The sequence below is a fragment of the Rhagoletis pomonella genome, unplaced genomic scaffold (genome assembly GCF_013731165.1).
Source record: "Rhagoletis pomonella isolate Grant_MI unplaced genomic scaffold, Rhpom_1.0 Rhpom_scaffold_01319, whole genome shotgun sequence".
NCBI classification, from domain to species: domain Eukaryota; kingdom Metazoa; phylum Arthropoda; class Insecta; order Diptera; family Tephritidae; genus Rhagoletis; species Rhagoletis pomonella.
This window is the reverse complement of record NW_023459873.1, coordinates 28,787-39,010: the sequence shown is the minus strand read 5'-3', so window position 1 is coordinate 39,010 and position 10,224 is coordinate 28,787.

The window sequence follows — 10,224 nt, the reverse complement described above, 5'->3', positions numbered from 1 at the left end:
TGGAGTTTAGGGTTACCAAATCTCATTTTTGCCACAACGGCAATTGAGGCGGTTTTGCAACTGGTCGATGGGCGGTGTTGCAAAAACATCGACGATATGTAGATGTTAGTGATTTGGTGGTCCAGAACTTTTTTGGTCGAGCACTTAATATTAATATTAAAGGCTGAAATTTTCAGGATTTTTTTTTTAGATATTTTTCACAAAATTTCCAGAGGGAAGTGTAAAAAAATAGTCGCGAAAAAAGCACTCTAATCTCTAATATCTACATACATGTGTATAGTACTGAAGAATGTACATACATATATACTATGTACACATGCAATAGTTCTCAGATAATTAAGGAGTTTACGACTGCCGATTCTCTTTTCAGACCAAACAATTATTCACATTCCCATAAAAATTCACACGCACATTTATGTGTAGATATGTATGTACGCTTTTATGGCTAGTTGATTTTTATGATGACGCATTGAATGAAATTCTCGCCAACTCCCTGGGAGATCGAAATTATGCATTTCCAATTTGTCGTTTTTTCCTATCGTTTCCCATATTTTCCCATACATATCTATATACATATGTACATACGTATGCAAGAATGCAGTTGTAAAATGCTATAAAATGAATTGACTTGTGTAAAGTTGGTGGCAACAACAGTCAATCACTAAGGCAATATAAAGTCAAGTCAAATGGCCGCATGTTGATGTTGTTGTTGTTGCGGTGACTTTTACATCCATACGGCGGCAATGTTAAACGTTTTGAAAGCAGTTCAGAGGGCCACAAAACCGACTGTGAAAACAGCAGCAGCAGCAGCAGCAGCAGACCACTGCAACACCAACACCAGCACCAACACCAACGGCAAAATCAAACAAGCAAAGGCAATAAAATTCTCGAAATGACTGGAAAAATGCAAACAACAGCAACATCAACAACAATAAGAGCAATCGCGGTCACAAAAGTCAAATACATACAACTACTACATATTGCATTCCATCACAAGGAGTGCTCATATTACCAGCAGCAGCAGCAAGTGGCATGCGGCATGCGGCATGCGGCATGCAGCATGCAGCGCGTTGCAACAAGCACAACAAAAAATGAGTGCAATAAAAATAAAACATTTGCAAGAAAGCAAATCGCGCAGTAAGAGATGCGATAATAAATTTTATTTTTACTACACATGGCAAGAAAGCGGCAGCTAGCGGCATAAACGCCACATAATCGCAAACATTCACATCCCTGTGTGTGTGTGTGTATGTGTGGGTTAGTGCTGCTGCTCTTTGTGCATTTTAATGCACACGCGTTTATTGCGTATTTACTATCTATGTATGTAGCATAAGTAGTAGAAGCAAGCAGCTGGCGAGTTCCTACATATTTAGTCGTGCATACATAGATAGATGCGCGTTCCTGAAATAGCAAAGATGTGAATGTGGCAAGGAGTTGGCGCACACATGGCACTTCTAGATTGACTCTGCGAAAGTGAATATGACTTTGCGCGAAACAAAAACTAACTTAGTAATAGCAAATAAAGCAATAAAACGCCTATGCGGCAGTTACTTGGCGACGCGCGAACCCAATTTTCTGTCTGTTTTCGGACGCAATTCAATTGCGCGTATAAATAGGCTGGGCTGCGTGCGTGCAATGTAATGAAACACCACCAACAGCCGGCGGCGGCGGCGGCGTCGATGATGAGGAGAACCACTGTATTTCGCCCAGTTGTCCATAAATTTGTATCTATGCGATGGCTCACAGCCATATTTACATTTGCTCTGCATACAATTGCGTTGAGCTGAGTTCTAAGTGAGCAGAGGCTGCATGCATGCGAGCGATGGGGTGGCATTAGGCGCGGCTAGTCAGCAGCAAAGTCAACAAGCGGGTGCTACTCATAATTTACGAGTAGATGCACGCGCGTTGCCTATCAGCAACAAAAGCAAAACCAAGGAGTTGGCTGTGTGTACGTTTAGAAATTAAAGTTTGCAACTACAAATGTATTTGTATGTAAGTACATGTTTGCCATGCATTGGCGTAGCCAAGACTACAGAAGAGGGGGAACGATGATTCAGAAAATTTCAGCGATAACATAATTGATAACAAAATATTTTTTAACCCTTTCACGACCTATAAAGCTAACATAAAAAAAATTTACTGCGCTACTCGGTCATCTACCTGGCTAAAAACTGCATTCAATTTTGTTGCTCGTATTCCTTCTATTTTTCTTATTTAGAAAAAGCGATATTACTCGTTAAACGCAAAAAAAACGCAAATTAGGATACAGTGAAATACCAACACAATATACCAAAGTATTCAAGATCAACAAACTTTAACAAAATTGAGAGAGAAAAAGAGGTATGATCAAAACTAAATGCCGTTTTCGTAGTTTTATTCTCAAGAACGCTTAAAACGCCAAACCGAAATGAGAAAAAAACCTTCTGAAGTTGTTTCTTACGAAGGAAAGAGAGAGCAAAATTGTCGAGAACGTTTTTAACCCGTTATTAAGAACAAAATCTTGGGGAACGTTTCCGAAACAAACCAAATGCGAACAATACATTCGGTAACATTTTTAAGAGAACAAAATGGGTACAAAAGTCTCCGGAGCGTTCTGGAAAATAACAAAACGGTACCAAAAGTCTAAGGAAAATTCTCTCAAAGAACAATTTGGGAGCTAAAGCCTCAGGAACGTTCTGGAAGAGAACGAAATGGGAACAAATATTCTTTGAACTATTTGCGAAGAAGTTTGCATTTTAAAATTAATCAGAAAAGAACTGAAAGTTCCCTGCAGGAAATGGTTTGGGAGACTAGTTTCTAGCTAACTTTTAACTAACTAGCAGTCGACTAGTGGTAACTAATAATTAGCTATTTCCTTTGGCCGTAACTAACTACTTTAGAAGAGCGATGGCCGCGAAAAAGTGAGAACTGGGTTTCTCTGCATTAGATGTCAACTAACTTGTAGCCAACTACTTTTGGACATGAAATATCAATAAGAAAAGCAAAATATATATATTTTTTAACTTTTTTGTTTATTTATTTATTTACTTTATTTTATTACTTTTCCAATTTGTTTACATATTCTGCTGTAAGTGCTCCCATATTCGAACACCGTCAGACATAACTTCAAAATGAAAATATAAAATTTCGATCTTCCTTTATTTGTTCTGAATACGAAAAAGAATCTGCGAAGTTAAAAACGAAAGGTGTATTGAAAGTAATTTTTGTATGAGGATTTAAGTAGAAACTTGTTAAGAAAACAAACTCAAGACAATGCCTGCACGACTCCTGCACGGCTTTACAACTCACTTAAAGTTAGTTTTGTCACAGCTAATTAGAAGTTAGTTATTTATCGAACTCCCGCAAAAAAGCTAACTAGAAATTGGTTATTTTAATCTATTGATAATTTTTTTCTGCAAGATTAAGTATGAAAATTAGGCCAATAAAAGACTTAAGACACGAACTTTTCTTGCACAGAAAATTAAAAATTATTTCCTAAATGTACAGTTCACCCTAATGATAACTGATCTGGAAGTTAGAATGGACCAACCAGCTTTTCTCAGGGAGATAGCATTTAAAATGATTGTTCTCACAGAAGCGATTTTTCATCCGATGATTTTGCATACGCACACATAAAAAAATCTTATTTATACTATTAGACTCGGTTTATACTTTCTGGTTAAGAGCACCATATCTATTTTGTCCGGATTTATACCGAAGGCTTACATCCTCGGACCGTTTGTGAATATTGCGCTTGGTTTATCAGGTAGCTCATTTTACTAAGCGACTTTCCACATAGTACAATTGCGATATAGTCAAGGATTAATGGAGATCACTTGACTTCTTCCCCATAATTGCGTATCCGGTTTCTTAGGGTTATGTTAATCCCTACCAGTTCACTACCTTCTCATTGAAAACGGGCGAATCTATCCCCCCAATCGCTCTCCCCCCTGTCTACGCTACTGGTGCCACGTTCTCCAACCAATACAAGAAAATTAATGCATATTTCGAATGCAACTCGGTTGCAATATGGCAACAAGGAGCTTATCAACAGCTAATGCCACAAACACATTTTCTAGCACTCAATTTGGAGTGGATTCTAGGAAACTGTAAATGCGCTTGGCGCGTTTTATTGCTTTATTGTAGCACAACAACACATACAGATGTAAATGAAATTGTGCGTGCAAATGCCACATTGCGCATACAACATATGTACAAACATACCACCGTTGAGGGCTTTCAGGCATCGTATGTCAATTAGTGTTGCCAGATTGTTTTTTCAGCAATACGGGACTAACGCATAATTTGCGCTAAAAATACGGGATATATACAAATAAATGAGAAATAAAGAATTTGCTTTAAAAACCCAACTACGAACCGTATATTAACAAAGTTCATCCATTTCAACGAAGTAATGTTCAGATTAGTTATAAGCTTATGATAAATTTTGTTTATTTGATGACAAAAATATGTATGTACGTAGACATGTATTTGACAAAACGATAAAAAAAACTAAGAGATACAGTTGAGGTCAAAATAATAGCAGCAAAATTCAAAATGATGCTGTTGGTAACCTTACTTTGCATATTTATTTATTGTTAATAATTTTCATTTAAAATATGGGTCGATCTATGTCAGATACCACAGAAATAAAGCTTTCAAAGCTTGGACAAAGTTCACAAAATCTAATAAGAATTTCGTTTTTAAATTAGATTTCCTAGAAAGATGTCGGCTTTAAAAGTTGCAAGTTTCAAGTCGCTAAAAATTACCACTGATTTTTTTAAATTTATTTTGTGCATTTTCTTCCATATAAAAGTCAGTTTTGTCAAGCGTTATATGGAAGAAAATGCCCAACATCCTCCACAAAAAAAAAAAATCTAAAAAATCAACGGTAATTTTTAGCTATATTTCTCTTACAGATTTGCATGCAATAATGCTTGCTAATAACCTACTAACAATAGCCGCATTGCCATTTTAAGTAAAAGTTTTCAAATTGAAATGAATAATCAAATTGTCGAAAATACGGGAAAAATCTTGTCCCAACGGAAAATTTCAAATTTAGTGAAAAATATGGGACGTCTCGGCAAATATGGGACATTTGGCAACGCTGATGTCTATACGCTGAAAATTAGAGCCGAGCAAGTAGTAAAAACGCAAGTGGCATGGGAAAGTGCGCGCCGCATATTCATTCTAGCGCTAATGTTGCAGCAGCTATTCCCCGTTTTTTTTTGTTGTTGCTACTAATTCGGTTGCCCGCACGTTGCGCGTTGGTAATCGACTTATGCGTCGCTGTTGCTGTTTCCGATCGCATTGCACTTTGGCATAGTTTGATTATTGAGAAAGTAAATAAACATTTCGAGAATTTCCAATCAACTGCTCCACTTTCAGTCAGGTGGTGGTATATGTACATATGTATGTATGTATGTACATATGTTTGTGGAGTTGGAGTTTCCTCCTCAATTAGATTAATGTCTATTTTAGGTTTGATTTGTATGGTGGTCTGCGTGTGCCTATGCGTTTATTTGTGGAGAACGCAATGCAAAGTGGGTTGCGGGGCAGAAATACTTTTGTATCCATTTTGGGGGAAATTATTTTTAAGTTTTAATTTTAGCTCATTTATGTGATTTTAAAAGCTTAAGGGCTGGGTGTTCAGGCGCATATGCACATACATACATACATATCTGTGTGCTTAAGATATATTTATGTACATACATATACATACATATGTGGTAATATCTATGTGGCACAGCTGCAGCATATCGCCACTTCACTTAGTGCTAAGTGTGGCAAATGCGTCCATTAATTCTACAAAACTAAGTATCGCTGGCTAAATTTGTTTTAATTGCCGGCTGGAAGTGGGGTACAACCTTTTAGTGCAGCATTGCAGTTGGAGGGAGCAGTGCGCGAGATGTGCTTGGGAAACGGCGAAATAAAATAGTTGTGCCATTTTACATAACTTAAAGGGCGCTCCGCCAGATTTAAGTATAAGTAATAGAAAGCGAAATTAAATTCAAAATAATCGGGCAGGCTCGGCAATTCAATTCGACAAATTTCAAATTAAGGCATATATTTGACAGTCACGAATTTCCAAAATACACCATTCTATAACGGTGAAAGTGGAAAGATATGTAAAAATGGACAAATCGTGTGATCCCTGCTTTAGTATATAGGTCTCAGGACAAATCTAGAAAAATATTTTTCATCATTTCAGTTGCTGGAAAGAGTACTTTGTAAAAAGAATTAGTGGACTTTTTTCCGTACAGGGATCAAGGACCTTACAGGAAGCGCAAGAATTCACAGACTCCTTGCAAGAACGCAAGTTAAGGAGTTAGGGTTCCTGAACCAGAACCATCCACACGCAGATTGGGATAAAACGCCCCTGCTCAGATGATTGGAGAATCGCCAAAGGACTGTTCGAGTATAGAATAAGATGGGCTATATGATGGGTGCCTTTCAAAGCACCTGGAGAAGATGGCATTTTCCCAGCTTATCTTCAAAAGAGACTACCCCGCTTGCTATCATTTCAGATACCGCTTTTCAGAGCATGTTTTGCGTGAAGGTCACTTTCACTACAAGGGCTGGAAGTGACGGTGCGCTATATCCCAAAGGTGGGGGAAGTAACCAGCGAACCAACGAAAGTCATACCGACCCATTAGTCTTACGTCCTTTCTACTAAAAGCAATGGTAAAAATCGTAGACTGTCATACCAGAGATAGTTTCCTTGCCGAGAACCCTTTGCATAGATATCAATATGATCTAACAAGGAAGAGAGAAATCTTTGGAGGACGCGAAATACCCTCTAATAGATAATTGCATCCGGCGCAAAGGGGTTGATGAAACAACATGCCGGTGGATAGCAAGCGTCCTTAAATCCAGAACCATTACATCCACTACGGAATAGGTTGCCTGCAGGAAAGAGTGATCTTCACTCTGGTGTGGTCCATCGTAGTAGGCGAGCTACTCTACCTTCTTAGCGCAAACGACTTCAACGTTCAGGGCTATGCGGATGAAATTATCATCTATCTAGATCTGACGTAAAGTTATGGAACGGAAATGGGCAAAGCTCAGCAAGCTGCAGCGACTGGCCTGCGGAAGTGCTCTACTGTTTATAGCAAGGCCCATCTCAGAGGGCAATATAGAGTACAAGAAGCTTATACGCCCTTCTACCATCAGGGTTATAGAACAAGAAGATGGGCTGCGCATAAGCTTTGTGGACCTGTGCCGTCCGAGATTCAACTTTACACAAAATTCCAAGGTCCTCGACAGGAAAAACTTGATTTACATTGAGGTAGCTCGTCCAGTCAAGCTCAACGGCGTCTCGGTTTCGTGGACATCTTTCGATTTGGCAGAACTTAGAAGAGTACACAACATGGACATGTTGGTCACCAAAGACCCCAATTAAGGCTGCCGAAATTATGCACAATCTCTTCCCCGTGGATCCTCGCGTTAAACCAAAGGCAAGTTGCCATATAGACAGACAAAACGCTCTAGCAAAGTGAAGGGACTCATGGTTTGGTGACTCGAAAATACCAGACCGTAGACCTGCTAAATTTAAATTGCCAGCATCGTGTATTATAATTTTTTTTTTGGATATATCTTTGCTGGCAGTTGAAAGTTTACTCTAACTCCATTTTTATATTCATAGACGCCTCAAAGCTGGAGAAACGCGTACGTAGGGGTTCTTAAAAGCACAGAATGTAAAAATTCTTCAAACTAAAGAATCTTAGAATTGTAAAACTATCGCGGATATACTCTCTGAAAGCGACATTGGGGATTGAGGTTTAATCTGACTGAACTGCAATGCAATAAAGCATGTTTTTTAAACTATCTTTAGCACTACGTACATAAGCATGTATGCACATGAAGGTGGTCCAAAAAATACAGGCGCTAAAAAAAGTGGATTTGTTAAGCGCTTAACCCTAGGGGGTTTCTAAATGAAAAAAGGAATACCCGAGAATCTATACCATTTTTACGAAAACGTGTTTTTCTCTCTTTTAAAATACATGGAAAGCTTCATGGGCAAACCTGACTTCAACTTTCATATACTAATTTAAGATTATCGTTAATTTCTTCATGATCCCATTAACGTATTTGAACCAAATCAGTATGATACCACCTGTGAGGTAATACCCTTCCTTAAAAAATTATAATTACAGAAATCGCGTGACGCAGTACAAAGTTATGCGGTAACATACATAAAAAAAATTAAAAAAATTCCGACGAATTTATAACCTTCTCCTTTTTGTGAAGTTGGTTAAAAAGAAAAAAATACGGGTATTTTTTTATTCCATTTAGAAGAATGCTATTGGTGGGAGTTAACAATTTTAAATTTGTTTGCACCACCCTAATGTACACGTGTATGTATGGGCTGTACGCTTGCCTAATTTTTTTCGCGTCAGCACTACTTGTTGCTGTTGCTTTACGATCAAAGTGCCGCTGCTGCCTTGGCGTTTGGCCTGCAGCAAAGAATCTCACCTTTTTTTGCCAGCAATTTCGCCATTAAAGTCGCCGTGTAGACATGTTGCTCGCAGCTATGCTACAAAATCGTACAGCACAGCATTGCGCGGTGCAGTGGCATGCAACAGTCGAGCACTTCAACGGGCCATTGTGTCGGAACAATAGTCCTTTTGTTGTGTCTGCACGCTACCTTGATACATACATACACACATACATTTGTATAACAGCGAACAGTGTTAACGCGAAAGTTGTTGTTTTGCTTACGTATTTTTTAGTTTTTTGTTGTTGTTGTCGTTGGGGACTGACTGTTGTTGGCTGTAGCCGCTTTTGTGTTGTTAGCGGCCTCTTATTCACTGGTGGCTGTTGTTGTCATTGTTGTTGGCAATAAAGTGTCACTTGACAAAATTAAGTAGGTGTTGGCTATGCGGTTGCATAAAGAGTGCAAGAAAACAGCATTAACAAGAACAAAAGTCAACCGTGTTGCAGGCCGCATCGCAGCGGTCGCATTGCTAGTGGCAAGAGTGCCCGAAACCAACAAGGAATATTCTTATCGCAACACCATGCTACGTTCTGTTGTTGTTGTTGCTAGTGCTGTTAATGCTACACGCCCTAGTACAACTGCATGCATCAAACAAAGGCAAAAACACTCAAATTATTATAATATTAATGTTGCTGATGTGTCGCGGCAGGGGTTTCTGCTGCTTTTGCTGACACTGCTGTTGCTGTTGCTGCTGCTTAGCGATTCTGCGGCATTCGCCTTGACGGCTTGCCCTCGCACAATTTGCAACATATTGCAAATTAAATTTGATAAATTGTGTCGGCAACAGTTGCCTGCTTGTCGGCTAAAAAGTACTAAACTCGACTGTTGGCTGTGGCGTTGATATCCAGCGGGAGCGGAATAGTGGTGTGGTGGGGATGTGAGTGTATGCTTCTGTTTTGTTTTAAAATGTTTGTTGGCACAGCGTGTGAATACAATAACGTGTTTTGTTACTTCTTGGTGCACTTAAATGAACTTATTTTGTTTCCTAATTTTCGAAGATTATTGCTATTTTATTCCGATCTTAATATTATTTTGCATCTTCAGCCCTGGATTTCACCTTGCCCTGGATTTCACCTTGCCCTGGGTTACGAAATCAACTGTGAAGTTTCGATGTTGGCCCTAAAAAATGTATGTATATCGAAAATTTCTGTCAGCTTCTTCCTCTTGTTTAGCCAATGCAGAGAGTGCCCCTGCCACTGAAATGTTCTACGCTGATGAAAGGAGTTTGATGCTAAATACTTTATTGAAAGTTTATGCGTCCTGAAATACAAATAATCCAAACTTGGTTGCTCATATATAGAGTGTTCAGCTTCTCAGAATGCTCTATCACCAGTTTGGATGTTACCTGATGTGATATGAGCGCTTGAATAGCCCCTTAATTGCCTACAAAGCGTCTGTCTGGATAATATGGGGATTTGTATGTATATAGGTTTAGCCAATACCATCAAGGTCCAAATACATATATATATCTCGGTACTTTCTTCAGCCAATGAGCCATCAGCATATTTTCTATAGATCTGGAATGTACCTGCCTGATTCTGTTAGGTATGATTTGAGAAGAGCTTCTAAGGGTACAGTACAGTATACGACGAATTTTTTGGTACGTTGAAATTGAATCTATATTTTTTCACAATGTTTGTTCCATCTTCAGAATCGTCTTCAGGGCTTTAAGTTAATATTTTTTGTTCACCACTTTCAAATCTGTTTATTATTACGATGTGATCAAACCACGATCGATAATGCTCCCC